At 43.9% G+C, this 20,400-nt stretch overlaps 1 long non-coding RNA gene across 1 annotated transcript in view; it reads left to right on the forward strand.

The window, feature by feature from the left end:
* Positions 1-20,090, forward strand: part of LOC106046968 (uncharacterized) — a 278,491-nt gene extending 258,401 nt beyond the window's left edge. Inside the window, exons 4-6 of the long non-coding RNA XR_010832089.1 lie at positions 14,157-14,756; positions 16,766-16,826; positions 16,980-20,090. This is a non-coding gene — a long non-coding RNA (uncharacterized lncRNA). The remainder of the gene's footprint in view (positions 1-14,156; positions 14,757-16,765; positions 16,827-16,979) is intronic.
* Positions 20,091-20,400: the final 310 nt, after the last annotated feature.

Below are 20,400 nucleotides of genomic sequence, written 5' to 3' on the forward strand. Positions count from 1 at the left end.
TCCGGGTGGTTACTGTTGATTTTTCGCCATCCTCATCCTCATCTTCAGTCTCCTGCACCTTTGATGGCCCAGCCTCGTCTTCACTTCGCCCAGACTTAGCAGAAGACTGTCTGCGTTTTAAACGACCTGAGCCTCTATACCATTTTTTCACCTTGTCTACAGGGGCAACTTGCACTGCTACAGCTCGTTTCTCTGACCCAGCCACAGGGTCTGCCACAGGGGTTGGAATACCCTCTGCGGGGTCAACTTGCACTGCTACAGCTCGTTTCTCTGACCCAGACACAGGGTCTGCCACAGGGCTTGGAATACACTCTGCGGGGTCAACTTGCACTGCTACAGCTCGTTTCTCTGACCCAGACACAGGGTCTGCCACAGGGGTTGGGATACCCTCTGCGGGGTCAACTTGCACTGCTACAGCTCGTTTCTCTGACCCAGCCACAGGAGTGGGAGCAGCTGCAGGAGCTGGGGCAGCTGCAGGAGCTGGGGCAGCTGCAGGAGCTGGAGCGGCTGCAGGGGCTGGAGCTGGAGCGGCTGCAGGAGCTGGAGCTGGAGCGGCTGCAGGAGCTGGAGCTGGAGCGGCTGCAGGAGCTGGAGCGGCTGCAGGAGCTGGAACTGGAACGGCTGCAGGAGCTGGAGCTGGAGTAGCTGCAGGAGCTGGAACTGGAGCGGCTGCAGGAGCTGCAGCTGGAGTAGCTGCAGGAGCTGGAACTGGAGCGGCTGCAGGAGCTGGAGCGGCTGCAGGAGCTGCAGCTGGAGTAGCTGCAGGAGCTGGAACTGGAGCGGCTGCAGGAGCTGGAGCTGGAGTAGCTGCAGGAGCTGGAACTGGAGCGGCTGCAGGAGCTGCAGCTGGAGCGGCTGCAGGAGCTGGAGCTAGGTTGCTAATAACATCAATTGCAGCTCGATAGGCACAAGCCAGACCCCAGCACGCTACAGTGATTTGTGTCACTTTGGAACTGCCAGAGTCATGACACCTTTTTTTCAAGCATTCTGCCAGCTTTTTAGGATTTTGCAGTTGTTCAGGGGTGAATGTCCAAAACACTGGAGGTGACCACTGCTCTAGAAACCTGCCCATATCCTCCCACACTCCCTGCCACTCGCAACTATCCCGCCTCAAGACAGATCTCCGGATGAGATTCCTAAGTAGTTGTTTAACCCTCCACAAAATCTGAAGCGCATTCAGGAGACATAACAACAAGAGCAGGCTGGTCTGAGTATCCCAAGGATATTCAACATCTCGGAGAACCACCGTAACTAACTCGGGGGATAAGAGAGTGGTGGTGAAGGAGAAAGGGAGAGTGAACAGGTAGGGAAACATGTCTTCCCCTGTCCCCTTCACAGATTGGCTCCCTAACGAAAACAGGCAATAGGTGTAATTGCTAATAGTTTCCGAGATATGGGTTCCAAAGTATAGAGTCGACGTCAGTGCTGAGTACAAATACCAGGTTAAAGTCGTGACCAGATATTTCATCATTTCATAAGCCATTGCTACACCGCACAGTACCATAACAATCTTAAACCAGGGCCCGGAAAGGATAAACAGTGCAACAGGGAGCACATACAGAAAGTAACGCACCATAAAACTCAATTTGGAATACAGGTACAGCAGACTGGAGATTAAGGCAATCAACATCGTGACTAGCAACTATTAAGCAGGTCCAATACTTATACCAATTTTAGTTTAACACACTCTGGTCAGATTTGTCGATATCTCAACCCTTCGGGCCCCACGTTGGGCGCCAAAAAGACTGTTGTGGTTTAACCCGGCTGGCAGCTAAACACCACACAGCCGTTCGCTCACCCTCCCCCCTCCCTCTCTGGGATGGGGGGAGAGAAACGGGAAAGTGAAGCCTGTGAGTTGAGATAAAGACAGTTTATTAAGACAGGAAAATAATAATAACAATAATAATAATAATAGTGATAATGGTAATAGTATTAACAATAATAATGTGTAAGAAAACAAGTGATGCACAATGCAATTGCTCACCACCCGCTGACCGATGCCCAGCCTATTCCCGAGCAGCCGGCCCCCCCACCCCGGCCAGCCACCCCTATATATTGTTTAGCATGACGCCAGATGGTATGGAATACCCCTTTGGCCAGTTTGGGTCAGCTGTCCTGGGTCTGTCCCCTCCCAGCTCCTGCTGCACCCCCAGCCTGCTCGCTGGCAGGACAGAGCGAGAAGCCGAAAAGTCCTTGGCCTGGTGTAAACACTGCTCTGCAACAATTAAAACATCAGCATGTTATCAGCGCTCTTCTCATCCTAATCCAAAACATAGCACCCTACCAGCTACTATGAGGGAACATTAACTCTGTCCTAACTGGAACCAGGACACAGTCAAAAGGCTCTGCTGAATTGTGTTACTGAACAGTGGCCTAAGGGTCTGTGTTCATCATATTGCGAACAGAAACACTTTCAGGCACGGCCGCACTGACCACAGGAAGCTGGGTTATGTGGGACGTGGTAAGGCTAGTCTCCACCAGTAAAAAGCTCTTCTTTCCCAGTAGGCTTCCACTTCCAGCACGGTTTGTTTCTCCTGATAGCATGGAAACAGCCCTAAATTTATGTGGAACTTGGGCCAAAGTGTTTACCAGACTGTTTGTTTTTTTTTAAAAAAAAAAAAAACAGAATGTTTAAGTATTTGATATTGTAGTTTTCCATAACATTTGCATAAGCATTGTGTGAGTGCCTTAAGGCTCCTTACCAAAGATTCTATGCATTATCATCATACATATATTAACAGTGTGTTTGAACTCTGTAGCAAACTTTAATTTTTCTTTGTCAATATCAATGTTTCCATTGCCTACACAAGATGGAACGAGCTCTGTGTTTTCATTATATTTTTCAATTAACTTTTCCCCTCATCAGTGCTGTTGTGGATTAATTCATTCTCTTCACTTTTCTTCAAGAAAAAAAATCATTATCTGATATGAAATATTTCAGTTCCATGGAAGAAAACTCTCTGTGAAAGGGAAAGCTAAAAATATGTAGAAATGTGCCACGTAGAAATGAGCTAAAAAAGGCTTGACCATTTCAATGACCAGTCATGACAGCAGTGGATCGGTCATCTCTTAGGAAGCCAGAAGATTCAATGGCTCAAAAAAACTCTAGAAATAACCCAAAGGTGGCCTTCATGGGGGTACTTAGGAGGGCTGTCCAAAGACACAATCTGGGAGCTTCCTTCCCCCTCTAGGGCACCAAAGGCTTTTGTACAGTTGCCACAGCACTTCCATGGTAGGTCCATGGCTCCTGGATGTTGCCATAGGTCCACCAGCACAAGGAGAGAACCGCTTTGTTAATTATTGGATGAGTGTAGGGAAAGCTACTTTTCTGTCATTAGTGATGGACAATTTTCCATTTTCCTGCCCCAAAAAGGAAACTGCTTTGAACTCCCTTTCAAGGTCATGGGCAGCTTTGTTAATCCCTGTGAAAGAGTCTTGGGCTCAGTCATACCTCTAATTTGGTGCTGTTTCTGGGGTCAGTGATCCAGTTACTGACCTTTGGGGCAGGAGGTAGAGATACCCCAGCTCACACCAGCAAAGTCTCCCAGAGAAATCCTTGTCTTTCGCTTGTTGTAGAGGAACCTTTGCAGAACTCGCCCAAAGCAAGCTGGTTTGGCTGGCTTTTGCTCTCTCTAGATTCAGGTGGGTTGAACTCATTTGTCCCACAGGAGGACACCCTCTTCTTGCCCAGCGGTGTGATTAGTGCTTGGAGAAGCCCCAGCAGTCTGGTTGTAGCCCGTTGTCACAGCTGGAACTGGGACAGCTGGGCCTGGGCTCTGTGCAAGTGCAGGACAGAAAGCCCCAAGCTGGTTAAAGTTTATCAACGGCAGTGGCAGGGGAGTGAGGAACAGATGTTTGGGGAGGTTCTGGGACAGGCAAGTAAAGAGTGGGGACCTCAACCTCCTCTGCCCCTCATTTCTCCTTGGAAGTGCCAGCTGGCAAATCCCCGGCCTACCCTTAGGGTTATGAGTGCAGGATGTTGTGTGCATGGGGCCTGCCGTGCTTTCCCTCCACACATTTGATCCCTCAGTATTTAAGCACTGCCCATTTAAAAGAGGCCGTGGAGTCATGGCCCTGCTCATTTGGAGGGTGTTTTGTTGTCTTCATAGGCAGTTGATTATTCAAGGTCACCGTTGTCAAGCTTGCCCTGTAGGATGACAGTGCTCAGGATGCCTAGTGTGGGTACGTGAGGAACCAGACAGTCTGTGGGCTTCAGGGCAAAGCACAATACACATTTAACACCAGATTTGGAGCACATCTCTGCGTCTCCTGGGTAATGAACAACCTCTTCGTCAACATCTGTATTTCTCCCTTCTTCTGCAGTCCTCTGCGATTTGGCTTGAAAGCAAATTGCAGCAAATTAGTGTCCACCCTGCTATGCAAAACAGCCATGTCGATTTTTTTATGCAAAGAAGAGCAATATTTCTGTTGTGGTTGGTTTGTGTGTGTGTGGTTTTTTTGTTTTTCAGGCTGGGGGGAGGTGTACGAAGGTTTGTGTTCCATTTATGGAATTGTCTTTCTGACAGAGGTCTGTGTTTTTAAAGGAATTACATGTTGTATACCAGCAGTGGACTGTTTGAGGAGAGTTTTCAGGAAAAAAAAATCCGTAGATGAAATAAGCAGCCATTTAATTTATCCTTCACAGTTGTTTCATGTAAATGAAGAAATGGAAGTCTTTGTGAGCCATCAAAGCTGTGAAATAAATGCATGATTAGCTGCATGAAAGTGCTGAAACCCATTAGCACTCATTTTAGAATAATAATGTACTTCAAGTCTATTTGTTGAAATATAAATACAATTATGTGGAAAGAAATTAATGCACAGTATGAAGTTTCTTTAAGATCTCATAAAATGTTCTGCAGTACAAGATTAAATTAATGAAACCATGTTTTTAGAAGGCAAACAATTAGAATGTTGTATGAAAGTATAGATAAGATTTTTTTTTAAAAAAAGTTAAAACATCAGCAACTCTGAGCATCAAAGCAAATATTTGTAGAAACTGGCCTGGGTGATGGAAGCAGTCTGCATGTCCCACCTTCAGTGGCACTGGCAGCGGGCAGAAGAGCACGCGTGGTTGGGGGCAAGTTGGAAATGAGTGTGTTTCTGGCAAAGGGCAAGTTCAAGTTATTAGAAATTTGTCAAAGACGCAGATTAGGCATCAGATTCCAGCTTTTCTCAGTCTACACTCAACATAAATTTGGCTCACAGGGTGGGCAAGTGGTGTGTGACTTTCAGCTAGAAGGCTCCCATACCCATTCAAAGGCACTGGAGAGGCCAGCTTGCTGCCTCTGGGACCCTCCTGACCTTTCTGGACAGATGCAATAAGAAGTGAACCTTGCAGCAAACTTTGCCTCATGCTTGACACCACCAGAGGTGCCTTCATTGAGAAAGAGTGCGAAGCACTTTACGGGCTGGTAACACCACAACCCCCTTATGAAACGCAGCACTCCCAACCTTGCAGGCTTTCCTCCTCCGCCATCCCTCCTGAAATGGGGGATCAGACCTGGAAAAAATCTTGGCGGGATGAGCAAGAGGCCAGACCTGGAGCCTGGTCAGACCCAAAGGACATAAAAACATGCTGACTTCACAGCTTGGACACACAAAGGTGCACTCAAGAGGAGGTCAGCAGAGGAGGTCTACAATTGAATGCTGTGGGGAATTCACTGGATAACTCGATAAGCCAGGGTGCAACCCTGATGCAGCAGAAAGCACCGAACCCTCTCCAACCTGCCTGCACAACCTGCTTCTTGCTGTTGCCTCATCCAAACTGCTGAGACGAGTTCCTGCCAACATTTTCACTTTGGGTATTTCACTGCAGTGTTTTGGCTTGCATGGCAGTATGCTCGATTCCCGTATTTAGGAAGAGTTTTTCTAACCTGGGGAAAGCCAGCTGGCCCAAAGAGGTGCAGCGTGTGTCCCATGTCATCAGCAGATGCTCAGAAGCAAATTCTCAACACGAACATGCTGTGTTAAAACAACAGTTGCAAGTCATGCCCCCGAGGGCGTTATTGAATTTTCAGTCCACAGCCAACCTAGGCAGGAGTAAGATCTTGGTGCTATCGGCCATGACCCAGCCTCTGCGGTGGACATTTTACTCCAGAAGGATCCCACGGACATAGCTCAAAGTGTCAGCCCTCCTTTTCGGAGCTATCAAGAAGCCACATTAGGGAATTCGTTTTACACCATGGCAATGTCTGCTTGACATCATAAAAACTCTATGAAGAAAATTAACTCTATCCCAGCCAAAACCGTGGCATCACCTGGGAGAATATTCAAGTCACGGGAGGAGTGGAAACAGACTTTAGTCTGTTCAGTGACACAGCTAATTCTGCTGCAGCTCCATGAGCTGGTGAGTTTACAGAAAGAAAGGTCACAGTCCAGGGAAGTGCCAGGGCTCCTCATCTCTGAGCATGCAGTTAATGTTTTCTGAACCAGACAGGTTGCGTACATACATAAATACACACGGTGAGCTGGCATGGCACTGTCTGATTCTGACAGTTTGCCAGCTTAGTTGGCTATCCCAAGGAAAAAGGGAATGAAGGCAAATTTGAATAGCAAAATCACCGTGTCTCTCTCCTTCCTCTGTAATGGCAGGAGAAATCACACAACATTTACAAACCACGGCTTTCTTAAATGCTTCATCACTTAGTATTGACTTTCAGACGTGAAGAGAAGATCAGATGGCAGGACTGGTCTGCTAATGTTGTAATAATTTATACCTGAATTGCCAGCATGAAATGTGGATATAAAAAACTGCATGTGATAATGGTATAAATATGGCATTTCTCATCTTTTCTATTTTTTTATAATGAAATACCTTAGTAATTTTAATAGGAATGTAAAATGTTTTTATGCAACATAGGAAGTTAATGTATTAGTCTTTTGCCTGCTTGCACTAGGTTTTAATCTGTCCTAGAACACAAACTATATCAGGGATCTGTAAAACTGGTATTCATGCCACCTAACTTTAGCCATCTGAAGTACGTCTAGCTGAAATTTTGAAGTTTAGCCTTGCGAAAGCCAGACATTGTAATTCCCTCCACAGTCACAGAAATAGAAATGAACACTTCAGGAAGTGAGAAATCCTGCACCCAAAACTAAATTGGTTGGGCCACCTTCTGGAGGCACCATGGACAGATGGCCGGCCCAGAGCAGATGCCAATGTTCGAACAGCTCGAGCTTGGAAGACCCCAGTCCCGTTCCCAGCGCAGCTTTTGATCAGGTTAAAACTTTGGTGCCTGGCCGCTACTAACGTGATTCTGCCTAAAACCAAGACTCAAACCCAATTTGTTGCACCCAATTCTTTAGATGTTATGGGCATGGATAGATTCACCTTTGCTCTCCACACCTTAATCTCAAACCGTGGAAAAGTTCAGCTTGGAACTGCAGGCATGTCTTCAATAACAACCTGATGGAAATTCCAGCTTCTCACGTCTCTGCTCTCCTGACTCAGCCTGGACATTTTCTAGGAGCTAAAATGCATCATGAAAGCATGCTAGAAATTAAAGCAAACCTGAATGTCTGAATCATGATCCAGAGAAAATCCATCTTTGTGTTCAGAAAGCTCTTTTCCAATAGACCAAGTGCTGTAAACACACAGGAATGCATGTGTACAATTTAGTGAGGAGTTTTTAAAGGTTGCTGAAGGTCAGGCAGTTTGGGAAACATGCTAGGCAATGCTATACATGTCTGCTGGCAGTGGAGACGTTCAGGAACTGGCTGAAATGTGTGTGACAGACGGCTGTCCCTGCACATATGCCTTCTGTTCCCAGGCCCCCAGCCACTGATTTCAGATCAAACATGGAACCTGAAAGCCTGGTTAGCGTCTCCAGGGAAGAAAGTCAGGCATTTAATTAAGGGATGCCAAGCCCAGTTCAAAAGGACTCTGTGTGTTCAGAGATGCAGCACCCAGCAGACCTTCTGGAGGCTGCCCAAGAAGGCACAGCTGTGCACACCGAGAGCTCAGAGCCCGCGGCAGCTGGGCCAGGCATGCAGTAATACTGAGCAAGGCATCTGTAACTGTGTGTAAGAGCTCTGCAAATAGCTAATATGCTCTGGGGGTTTTTCACGATGGCTTGTTTTTGGTGCATAAATCCCGGCACGCTGCTCACATGTTGTGCAGGAGGAGCTTTTCATTTTCCTCCTTCGGTGGCATCATGGGGTTGTTGAGAGAGTGGTTTTGTAATGACACTTGGGCTGAGCTAGCCTTCATATGTGTCATATAGGGAAATGTCTCGTGCTGCAAACATGCATCTGTCCCGGCTGTCATTTGTGTGCCACAGCAGCACAATTTGCTCAGAGTTGTTCCCAGCAGAGGGTCTTAAAAGCACAACAGTTTAGCAACTGCTATGCAATGATGTGATGGCAGTTGCAACATCATCACTATTGTTGAAAACACAACAGTAATGCTTCCAGAGTCCCCAAGGAAGAGCTGTACTATTAGGGTTTATGCACATGCACACATTGTACGTTCACACAGATGCACAGAGTAAGAGGCATTGCAGACCAAGCAAACTGGACGTTATCATTCTCACTGTACAGAAGTGGTGCGAGTATATCAGGTGACCTGTCTGAGGTTACACATGGCATGTATGATAAAGATGGCAACTATAAAAGATTTATTGCAGGGGGAAGAAATTAAGTGGTACCCTTCTTAGTGAAAGCAAGATTAAAAAAAATGGGCCTTGGGATGAAGTCCAAATTTAGGGGGCAGAGCGAGTGCCTTCTTGCTTCTGTATTAAGGATATTTTTGGCTGTCAAATATGTTGCCCATCATGCTACCTTCTTCAATAGAGATGCTTTGATTTGTTTGTTAAATTTAAGACTTCCTTCCCAGGCTGTGCATGTCCAAGGAACATGAGAAACTGCTCCCACATGGCCATCTCTGGACAGATTTTCAGCTGATGAAAATACTTCTGGGAACGATGAGCTGATCCTCCCCTGGGAAAGCCAGTCTGCTGTAGAAGCAGCTGTAGCTTGTGCAGAGAGTCTGCAAGAAGGTGCAGCTCATCTCTATTCTTCTGACATTTCCAGGACACTGCATTGACTTTTCCCCCAAGGCAAAGTGGCTACTGACATGAAAATTTGCTTAATCAGGCTGCCGTGCTAGGAACCAATTTTATTTGAAATCCTTTTAATTCTGTTTTGTACATGCAGCCTTAAGTCCTCATGCTGGTTAGCAGAGAGTGTTTGGATGCCCCTTGGCAGCTTGTTAACGCTCTGTTAATGCCTATTACAGCAGAGCATAAGTGCAGAGAATCAGGGTGGTTGCTCTAGCATGGAAAGGGGAAAGGTTGGAGACACGTTTCTGACTACAGCCACAAAATGCAACAAACTTCTCTTTGCTGAAGGGCAATGTATAATGAATACAGAGAAACCAAGTTGGCTTTTAATTGCTCAGTCTGCAAATAGTGCCACGTGTGATGGGAAAGGTTCAGATTCACGTGCGGGCACGCTGTACGTGGGATGGGATGGCACGACTGCTTAATCTCTTTGCATCAAATGACCTGGCAACCTTTGCTGTAATGAGTGATACTAATGAAGGTGTAAGGAGTGTGTCACGGCTCCCCTCCAAACAGTCAAAGTTAGAGAAAGCTCCGGTAACAGTAAAACCTAGAAAACACTCTGAGCTGTGAGCACGAGGAATAATTTTTCTTTGACAGATTTCTTCAGAAGAGCTTACTCTAATCAGATCCACCCAGTGGCACAAGTTTCCAAAGGACCAAAGCTGTCCCAGGATTTGGACCCACCAAGCTGCGAGGCTGTCAAAATTTCATTTCTTCCCTAAAATACTGGCAGTCCACCCTGTCAGCCCACTGAGCTGTTCAAGTCCAGTGAGTTCTCTAATATCAGAGGAAAATGTGATGTTAGCTGACAGATAATTGGTGAATTGCAGCCCCAGGATTAAGAGGAGATATTGCACCAGTGGCACACAGGGTGCTGCGCTCACACCCCACTGTGCTTTCTCCACACATCGCATCTTTCACAGGTTTTCAGTTACTCTGCTCTTTTAACCAATCATCAATTGTAAAAGAGACTGCAAAGTTGTATAAAATAGATACAACTTCAAATAAACAAGCAGAATCAGAGACTTAATTTCTGGTTCTGTTTAGGATGTCAAAACTGGCAGACTGATGGGATTTGTACTAATGAGCTAATTGGGAATATTTCCCTTGACTGTTCCATCAAAAGCTTGTTGTGCTCTAATCATCTTGACAGCAGATCAGGAAAACCTGCAAGCTTTAACCTGCTGTAGTCTTCTTGGCTTTCTGCTGAGCTGTGGGTGCCTACCAGGGCCAGAGATTTGGATTCAGAGCAGTGGTAGGAGCTCTCATGGCTGAAGAGTTGGTTTTTCTTCCTGCATATTACTGCCTTGTCCATTTTTTTTTTCTTTTTTTTTTTTTGAGATCCTTTTTTCTCCTGGATGATTCATTTTTTCCATATGGCTTGTGATGGGAAACGAGTCCTACCCAAATTTGTCTCGTTCTTCTTAAAACTGCATCTAGCTTTAATTGCCATGGTTACCTGCATCTCTGCACTCTGTCAGGGAGCACCAGTGAATGCAAACCAGCTGAGAATGGGGAAATGATTCTTGTTTCTACTGGCTTATAAAAATATCTCTGCTGATTTCTTCTTCCCAAGTTTGATTTTCCCATTGACTGTTATTGCTGTTCACCCTGGTGAACTCTTGAGTACTCCACTGACCGGTACTGATACCAAATGCTTCAGGGAGGGCGTGCCCAATAAATCACAGAATCACAGAACGGCTCGGGTTGGAAGGGACCTCACAGACCACCCAGTTCCAACCCCCCTGCCGTGGGCAGGGATGCCACCCACTAGATCAGGTTGCCCAGGGCCTCATCCAACCTGGCCTTGAGCACCTCCAGGGATGGGGCATCCACAGTCTCTCCGGGCAACCTGTGCCAGTGCCTCACCACCCTCTGAGGGAAGAATTTCCTCCTAACCTCTAATCCAAATCTCCCCTCTCTTAGTCTCTCAGCCTTTCTTTGTAGGAGAGGTACCAGAGATCCTGACCTACTTGGTTTCCTTGAACAACAGGGTTGATTCAAAACACATTAATCATCCAGGATCCTTTGTTCAGGGAACAGCACAGGTATCAGGAGGTTACTACAAAATTTTGATCAAGCAGTGTAGCTTGAATCCAAAAAAATGTAATTAATTCAATTCTCCCTTTAAATATACATAATTCAATCCTTAATAATGATGAAACTTTGAAAGCTGATTTGGGCATTTGTAGTCTGCACATCGGAAAACACAGTATCACAGGTGTCTCCTTCAGTTTTCATAATCCTTTAATGGGCTATGGACACCTCGCTCAGCTGTCTGTTCTGCAGTTTGGGAGCATGTCTGGGAGCATCAGTTATGCTCCCAGGCACCTGAAATTTAGGACTACTGGTTTTCAGGTACGTCTTTGTCTTGCTCGAGCATAAGGTGATGGAAGAGCCATAAACAGCATGTGCTAACCATGCACGAATGTCAGGACTTGTTTATTTAAGAACAGCTGCGTTTAGAAATGGTAGGGAAGACTAGCTGATGAGAAATAGCATTTATGTTGATAAATACTACTTGATATTAAGGATGCAGACTGAGCATTTTCAGTCAGATTTTTCCTTATCAGAGATAAGGTAAAGGAGACATTTTCTGTGACTTGTTCTCTTGGTTGTTGCTATAAAGGAAAAAAATCAGCACTTCATGGCTATGGGAGATGACAGCATCATTCAATGGGGGTATGGATCTGATAATCCAAAGCCTTCATGAGACTGAGCCAGGATTAAATCTAAGCAAACCACATTTACTGGTCAGATGACTAGCAAATCTACAGCTCAGATCAGGAAGCAGGGCTTATTAGCAACACCGTGCAAAGATAAGTGGGCTGCTTCCAGACCCAAGGAGGTCACGTGCAGCTCAACCGATGCATCACCACCGTCACACAACTAGTTACAGCCTTTTGTTAGAGACGGGTCTTGCGTGGATGTACCCCTGGCATGGTAATCCTGCCCAGGTCTGAGCAGGGCCATTCCCCACACACTGACTCTGCACAGGTCGGTGCTTCTGGCTGGGGAACTGCGATGATGGAGCCACATCAGACGTCTGTGACCCCGTGAGGTCTCCATGCCTTATTCTGTTCCTACTGCAAGTAATATAAATTTATATATCAACAAAAATTTCTTCATCACCCTCTAGGAATACTGCAGAGCTGTGGTCCCAAACAAAAAGGGGACAGCATTTTGACAGTAATGTGTCCAGACAGAAAAAGCTGAAGGATCTGAGGAACAACATGTGTCAGTCGCATTCCCTTACAGAGGCAGAGATTCACCGAGTACCAGGTAGATCCTGGGCTTCATGAACACTGGATACCCTAACTCTATAAACCCAATTTTTCAGTGCATGCTGACTTTTTAAGGAGATCTTCCATAGAAAATCAAATCAAAACAAAACCCCTCCAAAAGAGTGGGGGGCATCCTTCCCCAGGAACCAGCTCTATATTGTTCAATAAAAAAGCTAGACCATAACCAAGAAAAATGGTTCCTGAGTGCATTTCTGATTGCCAAGAAATTTTTACTGCAGATGCAGATATCTCTGGCCATTCCTAAGCAAATAGACTGGGCAAATGCTAAGTGCTCCAAGGGGACCAGGAGGGATTTTGCTGAATGCCATCCAGCAGAACAAATACCATCAACCAAGTAAAATGTCCTGCCATCAAAATCCAGGACACGTTCATATTTTGTCCAAAGAAGGGGATGGGTGTGCTCTTTGTGACAGTGTGAATTGACTCGTGACAAGTGTCCTGATCTGGGCCCCATTCAGCCTCTGTGTTAAAGGTGGTACTGGGGGGTAATGGTAAGGTGTGGGCCTGAAATCATCCGCACTGTCTGTGATAGACCTGATGCTTCCTTGCAGGCATCATGTTGGGTGGGTTACTGGCAACCGGCTGGAGCTGGGGCATCAGGGCTCCCGAGGTACCAGCTACAGCTGCTGTAACAGGGGGCTCCTCAGCATTGCCAGACAGTAGGAGATGGACAAGAAACACCACAAAGCTTTCTACCAAGGGATGCAGGAGCCAGGAGTCATCTCTTGCTGTAGATGATCTTTGCCTCACTGTCTATTTAGCCAAAAAAAAAAAAAAAAATAGAGCAAGAGACGTCTGTGTTTGCTGAAGCAGTGCAAAGAAACTCTAAAGCAGCCAGGGCTCAAAGCTTCAATGTATAAATCAAACATGTTTCAGCTCACACACCATTTACTGCAAATACAATGCTGGGAATTCAATATTTGCCTTCTGGAACAGGAGGTGTTTCACAGGGCCCTTCTGTGTCATGATATTATTCTTGTCCACTGACCGAATGAGTCTCAGGCTGAAGTTTCCCCTGCAAATGCTGGTGATTACTGGAGCAATTTGAAACGATATTCATTTCATGCTCATTGTTAGAAAAGACGTCTCTGCCTGTAAATGTGTTTGTTCGGTCAAGAACTGAAAGCAAACAGACAAAAGAGGGACAAGCAGTCAAGGCAATCTCTGGGAGAAAAAAATGAATAGCTCTTCTCAGCAAAACATTCACTTACAGTAGAGTCGAGGCTTGACAATGGCAAAGGCGCTGTAAGGGGTAACGTTCAGACAAGAGAAGGACGAATAATTTGTAAGGCACCTGGTACTCAGAGCTCAGTAGCAGCTGGAGTGTCCGCAGCTCAGACATTGCACCTGAGACCAGGGTTCACAATAGAGTGGGGAAAACGAGCTCAAGTAGAGCGCTTCGCAATTTGCTATTGTTTTTGCTGCCAGGGAAAATGAAATATTGGCCTCTCCTTCCCTCCCTGCCCCCAGCCCCCCTTTTTGTTTGTTTTACAGGACAGATTACTTTGAAAAGACTTCTGAAAGCATCAAATCTAGAAGTACCTAGGTAAATGAATTGTGCAGCAGTGTATTCTTAAATTGGAGATGAAAATAAATTGTGTTACATGGATATGTGTAAAGATTGTCGATGTGAATTATACCTTGGTGCTTTATTTTTAAAGCTTGGAGGGAAGTGAATTACAGTATTAGAGTTCATTTTACAGCTTATTGAAAGTAGAGAGACCCAAAAAGTGTTTTTAAAAGTTTTTAAGGCACCCTTCTCTTTTTCTTTTTGTGAAATACACAGGGATTAGGATGTGTGATCCCTGGTGAGGAAGAATCCAAACAGAAGCTGAGAGTCAGCTGGTTCGTATTCCCATGAGCTGCAGCTATGTTGCACCCCAGGGAGGCTCCTGTGCATCTTGGGGTCTCTGGTTCCCACCCAGCTCCACCTCCAGGTGAAATCCCTCCTGCAAGGCAGGCCGTACTGACCAACTCCTCTACGTGGTGATGGCTCTGGTCCTGGAGGAGGAGGAGAGAGCAGCCAGTGCCCCTTCTCTTGGCGGTCTCAGAGCTTGAGGATCACTGTTTAACCCCATGCACAGGTGCAAAGAAGAAGGGATTTTTCAAGGGAGATGCAAAGCATTAAATTCAGCTACTGGACCTGTATGCCAGGCTTGGCTTGGCTCTAACTCTCTTGTGGTCAGAGAGTCATTGTTTCTTGATAAAGCAAATATTTTATTACGGATCAGGCATTCTGTCCGTGATAACAACAGTGATTTGAATGGGGCTTTGTTAGTACTGGAGTGTAACAGGAGGGGAAAGGTGACTGCTGCAGAGAGGAAACTTCATTTTCATAGCAAAATGTAGCTACTGCAAGGTCATGTGGAGAAAACAGCTCTATCAGGTAGATGGCAATTTCAGGAGGAAGGACTCAATCTCATGCTAACACCCACAGCCAGGATATGTGTTTCAGCCCTGTTTCTCTTACACAGAGATGCTGGGCGCTGCAGTAAAAAAGATGTGTTAGAGCACAGGGGCTCCTGCTGAAAAGACACGGAGGAAGGACTGCCAAATTCCCTTTGAATGAATTCCCTATACAAAGAAATTATACCCAGAAATATCCAGAACTAGAGCTATTAATCATCCTGCTTTCAGCTTTTCAGCCAGTCTTGTAATATTGGAAATTAGGTGAATTTTTTGACAATTTCTTTTTAAGTTGCCTACTCAAGCATGCTTAGCCCTACAGCAAACACATGAAGATGTGAACAGCTGTCAAGTGTTTGAATGCTAGGGCTTCTGTAGACACCGTAACATAGGGGTGTTTCTGTTGGTGCTTCAGTCAACTTCCTTCCTCCCTTCCTTTTTCTGGATGGTGAGCATGAAAAAGAAATAAGTGCTCTAGACATAATTTGGTAAGTTCAAATTTTCACAAAAATAAAACAGGCTGTCTATCACTTAAATTATTAAAATTGCTTTTGCCTACTTTATTGGCATTGTTTATATGGTTAGTAAGGGTCTCACACAGACTGCCTAAAACATGGTGTCTGTCAAGGAAGACCTAATCCCCCTTGAAAGACATCAGTGGCCTTAAAGCCATGATGAAATAGAGGTACCATAATTAAGCGTAGAAAATTTAAGGATTCTCTCTTGATAATGTGTAAGTCGGATGAGGATGTTTGAGAACATAAAATTTTAATGGCTTCTGAACTATGACAGAAAAAAAAGGCAAAACAAGGAGTCTCTATTGTCAGAGTCTTTACTGTCAGTAGGTTTTTTGAAATTTGCTAAGTGAAAGACTAATATGTGATGCTATTTTAAAGGGCCTGTTTTCATGAGCACAAGAGAACATCCTGCCTGCTAAAGGTTACCTGTTAAAATGAAGGGAGGACTTATGATTTATCTCATTTTATTGTTCTTTTTGAAGCTGCAATTCATTTAATTGCTTGTTTATACTTGCATCTATATCCCATTTATATTTGCAGAGGATGCTTCCCCCAAATGGAATCTAGAAGCTTCATTTAAAAATGGAACATGCCAATTGCAAAGTGTCTCCTGCTTTTCGAATACAATTTCTTTGTGCTCTAATCTCTGACTTGACATATCAAGAGACAATATTCAGGCCAGACAGATGATTATACTGCATACCATCAAATTGTAGATGCAGACGTTTTACACACTTAGACCAAGAACTAAAATGATTGGCTTGGCTCCCTTCTTTCTCCAGTCTTGAATTGTTGGTGAATAGTCATGTTTTAGATACAGGAGATCTTGAAAACAGTATTATACCCGCCTAATTTGTTTTCTATAAAATATATAATACATTGCTCAGGTCCAAATTTCTACTTTGTTTGTTGTGATAATAACTGTTGAGTATTACCTGTCTTGACCTGGTACCAAAAATTGTGCTTCACAACTCATGAATTAGCACTGAGATTCTTCGCCTCAATTCTCTCTTTTTTTTTCTTTTTTCCTAAGCATTTCATTTTCTTCCCTATATATTGCCTGTTACAAGCAATGTATTTGTTTATGCTGGCTCATGAATTATTTGAAAAAATACTTATTCAAGTTACTGGAAATCCAGCATTTAGTAAATGTTACCCCTTCCTCAGTTAATGCAGATAATATGGGGTGGGACATCATAAAGTTTGTCCACTTCTTCTCATGAAGAAGGAATCTGATAATATTTTCTAGAGGAATAATCCTCTAAACAAAGTGAGGCAAACTAAAGCTGAATCTCTCCCTCTCACTATTAGTCACCAGATAGTTTATTTTAAGCTGGGAAAGTTCTGATGAAATGTTACAATAGGAGGGAAATTACATACAAATGTTTAATTAGAAGCTTTTTTTCCATACTAAATGATACTCCTTGAAGAATTTGTAGGCCTAATTGGTGTTGTTCTACTCCTTCTGCAGCTCTAAAAAAAGACCAGGGACGAGCTGACATGAGAGGGAAATTACCCATTCAGCACATCAGGTGGGTAGGCGGTGGGATGCAAAAGAAAAAAGTGGGCAGGGAATTGCGAAGAGGAGAAGGATCCATGGAGGTGGAGGAGAAGACAATCGTGAGAGGTAGTCTGAAAGTCTGACAGGCAAAAGTTGGGGCTGACTAAAACAAATTTTTTTTCAGGTTATTCCCAGGCAAATGGCTCTAGAAATTGTTGGTCTTTCCAGAAGCTTCAGTATTCCCAGAAAGAAAAATCTCTTAGAAACCTTTTCACTTATGCGCTTTTACTGATAATGTCAGACAACCGGAGTTCAGTGGGCATTTGTTAGTATGAATTCGGTAAATAGTTTGTAGAGGGAAAAGAAATCACCATTCATGATGTGTTGCCTGAGGATTTGCAGAGGATTGCCTGCATGGTAACAACAGTGAGAATGGATTATGAAATATCAAAACAGCAAGGCAGCGATATGAAGCTTTTCCTCAGCCCTTCCTGCACACTGTTAACAGAATGAAAATGTGGAGGTTAAGTACCCTCAACATCAAGTAACCTTAAAACCAGAGGCTAACTTTAACCTCGGTATTAAATATTGAATATCCAACTGAATGTTCTCTGCAAACACACTTTTTATTCCACCCCTCGCTTGTTAAATGCACTCAATACATTGAAAATGTTCTATCACAGAGAGGAGAATTACTTGACGCGTAGTTCAGAATCAGGCTGTACCTCCCTGTGCCGAAGCAGAAGGTTATGCTTTCTGGTAATGTGCTCCTGAGTAACAAATATGCTGGAGCACTGAAGGCCACATTATTGCCAAATCAGTGTTTTCTTTATGTTATCATTTCCTGCATTGCATTATTCTGTTTGAACCTATGGATCAGCTGATTTTTTCCTATGGACTTGTTCTGATCTGCTTACAGGAATGTGTTCTTGCAGAGGACTTTATAGGACACAATTCATGCAGAAGTGAACAAATTGTATAAAGTTGATTAGGTCCAAGTAAGGCTGGCATTGCTGTCGTTCAAAATGTTTTAAAGAAATACGAGCAAAACATTTTTTGCCCAATGCGTACTTTTTAAATCTCCTACACCAAGTTTTGCATGTCTTCTGTGAATATTACCAAAAGCTATTTTGGGGCTAATATAGGTATACTTAGGAAGGTTTGTGAATGTTCATGGTTTGGGAGAACAACAATACAAACTCTCTTCTAGTCTTTGCTGAAGCAAGTTCAAACTATGCACTGCAGAGTAGACTTCTTCAGCTCCAGCTTGGAGAATTCTCCATCTGCAGGGTTATCAGTGGGGTAATCTGATATGCTGTGGAGGAACACAAAAATAGCCTGGCTTTATATTGGCCAAGGTGACCTAGGAAATAAAGGAAGCTACTCTCAGATATCTGGCAATAATTCAGGTGCTATTTGAAATTTTTTTTTTTTTTTGGACAGAGGCATATATTTTTTTAATATCATCATGATTGATTGACTAGTCTGTGCTTGACTGTACATGGAAACAACTTCCTTAAGCTAATGTCATAGAAATTAAGGCAAATTACTCTTTGATTCTGTCTGAACTGTGAAAAGAGTGTCAGGGGTTGGTGAACTACACTACATCTTCTGATGGTCCCGCAGAGCTCTCTCTCTCTCCATTTCTGTACAGAGAAAGCTCCCAGTGTCAAATAGTCAAATATAGAAAGTAAACCAATATTTTTTGCAAAATAGCTTTATATATGAGTCATGGGTATAGACCAAACCAGGGTCATTTGGCATTTATGCCTGACTCTTACAGCAATATTAAATGTACCCAGAGCATTCCCAGGCCCTGACACCTGCTGAAGTGGAAAGGCATGTGTCTTAACCATCTTAGCTCCCTTAAATCACTCTAACCCCCTAGACAGGGTGGCTGGGATGGGAAATGAGCCCTGACCCATTCTCATTTCCAAGCACAGATTCTCTGGGAAATACCCACGAGTTCATTCCAGCTGCGATGGGTCAGATCCATGCCAGGGACAGCATGTCTGTTATGAACATGGTCAGCCTTAGTGTTCACCTCTGGGGTGAATCCTTCTCTCCCAGGTTTTGGGAAAGGACTGTTTCTAGTCCTTGCAACGGTTTGAGTTTGTCCCCTCAGCGTTTTCCAGGAGTGCTAGTTAGCATGCTGTTTGCTGTTTACATCTGGAGGAAATACGTGCTCCCTTCACTCCATCAGCCAGCCCCTGTAGGACCTGAATTTATGTTGTTAAGGCTCCCTGTAACCCCCTGGGCAGCCTCCCAAATAATTTTTCCACGGAGCAGCACACTTAGAGTTCAAAATGGTAGCTGTTTTACAGCAAACCTTTATTACCCTTCAGAAGAACTTAAAGCACTCTTTACTGGTTGATTTTCTTTTAGACACTCTGCTTTGACCCTTCATAAAGCATTTCAGAGGATTTTTTCCTTACTACTACTTTTCTGTTTCCCAGAAGCATCCATAGTGAAAATCCTGGCTTTCAGTTATCACAGAAAAAGGCAATAAATAACAATTCCAGGAGTGCCTAGTGCTGGTGAGAATCTGCAGTGTGAACTCTCCCTTCAGCTTTTTATCGCAGGCTTTCATTTTGTTTAAACCTATCAGTGATAGACTTACTTACCCTCCTAAATCTAGATCTTATTGTAAGAGGAAAAAGGCAATGCTAACAAAGCAGGCTAGTTCACAGGCAACAGAATCCTTATTGCAGCACCCATTCAGTGCTGCCATACTCTGTGTGAGACTATAGCGAATGCGATTTTTTTGTCCAGGAGGAGTCATTAAAGGACTCATGTGGAAATTATCATAATAATAATTCAAGACAAGGAGTGAACACTCACGTCTCCTCAAGACATCTGAGAGAATAGTTTAGTCTTTTAACTAATATCAGAACACTATGGATGCTTTCAACTTTTTTTTTTTTGCAACAGTCATTAACTGAAGAATGTACTATGTTTAAGAATTCAATAAAACCATGCGATTTACTATAGATTAATTCTGGAAAATACAGATATAAAACGTAACCTGGGAAATCTAAAATTTGACAGAACCAGTAGTTAAGAGTCTAGGATCAGACAAATATTTTGAAGTGAATTTTTAAATGTGCCAAAGGTTGGGTCTGCACAGAAGTGTGGTGATAAAAGAGCTAATTTCAAAGCAGCTTGTCCAGGTATTATTTAATATTTGGGACAAGTTGATTTACCTTAGAAAGGAAATGTTATTTCTATGACTGCAGGGTGGGCTCATCCTGATTAACTTAGAAACCAAGCCCATGGTGCAGCAGAGTATTTTGTTTTTCCAAGCAGTGAAGATGCCATAAGAAAGCATTTCTTAATTTCACATTGGTCTTTATTGGACTCGAGACCAATAATAAAAATCTAATAAAGTCTACTAAAAAACATTATATCTCCCTACCAACAGGTTATCATTTAAAAATTCTCATCCATCGTCCCAAATATATATATTTCAAAGCATTAGTCTTGCTATCTCTATAGCCAACCCAGCACCTCAGACATTGCTATTACTTGTGTTTCTACAGCCTGAATCTGTTCAGGGATTAGTTCAGCTTCTGTAGTTTGAGAACATTCAAGCTTTGGTGTTGAAG

Source organism: Anser cygnoides, chromosome 5 (assembly GCF_040182565.1).
Source record: "Anser cygnoides isolate HZ-2024a breed goose chromosome 5, Taihu_goose_T2T_genome, whole genome shotgun sequence".
NCBI lineage: Eukaryota > Metazoa > Chordata > Aves > Anseriformes > Anatidae > Anser > Anser cygnoides.